This window comes from Salmo salar, chromosome ssa07, assembly GCF_905237065.1.
Source record: "Salmo salar chromosome ssa07, Ssal_v3.1, whole genome shotgun sequence".
NCBI classification, from domain to species: Eukaryota; Metazoa; Chordata; class Actinopteri; order Salmoniformes; family Salmonidae; genus Salmo; species Salmo salar.
In genome coordinates, this window is record NC_059448.1 from 27,664,602 (window position 1) to 27,665,376 (window position 775).

Here is a 775-nt window from a genome sequence, read left to right on the forward strand (position 1 = left end):
CTGGAGAGGGGGGAGAAAGAGGGGGACACAGCGGGTCATAAGAGGGTGGAGCAGAGTCCACTAATGGTTGCTGGAGGGACAGAGAGCAAGGACTGTTGTTGTACACTGAGCCACTGTAAGTGGTCAGTAAGGATTTTGTTATCATTAAGACTTTAAACCATTTAATTTAATGTGTCATTTAAGTGAATAATAGTTGTTGAGGGGGAATGGATATGCCATCAACTCGATGCCCCATTAGTTGCCTGGCTACCCAGACTCACTGCACCACACCCGTTAGTTTCTTCTCTGCAAGGAGTCTGGATCAGATTACCTCCCCGACCCTTTACCGAATGTGAACACATTTGGGCCCATCTGATTGGTCCAGAAACGGATGGGTTGGGCCGGAACACGTGGGTAAAGCGGCGGTTTGTAAAGTCGTCATTGGCTTTGATACTCTGAATGGTTAGAGCCAATCCAATCGCTGATGACTTTGTTTTGCACAATGCCTCTCGTCACCACAAACAACTTCAATGTTGGCAGTCTCAGACTCAAGTGAAGAAGTGGGCTCCCGAGTGGCACAACGGGCTGAGGCACTGCATCTCAGTGCTAGAGGCATCACTACAGACACCCCACAGTTGGCCCAGTGTCATCTGGGTTTGGCCGGTGTAGGCCGTCAATGTAAATAAGAATTTGTTCTTAACTGACTTGCCTAGTTAAAAATATATATTTTTTTAGAGTGAGTCGTCAGGCTACCCCATTAGGCATAGTTCCCTGTGAATATCAGACAGCTGACTCC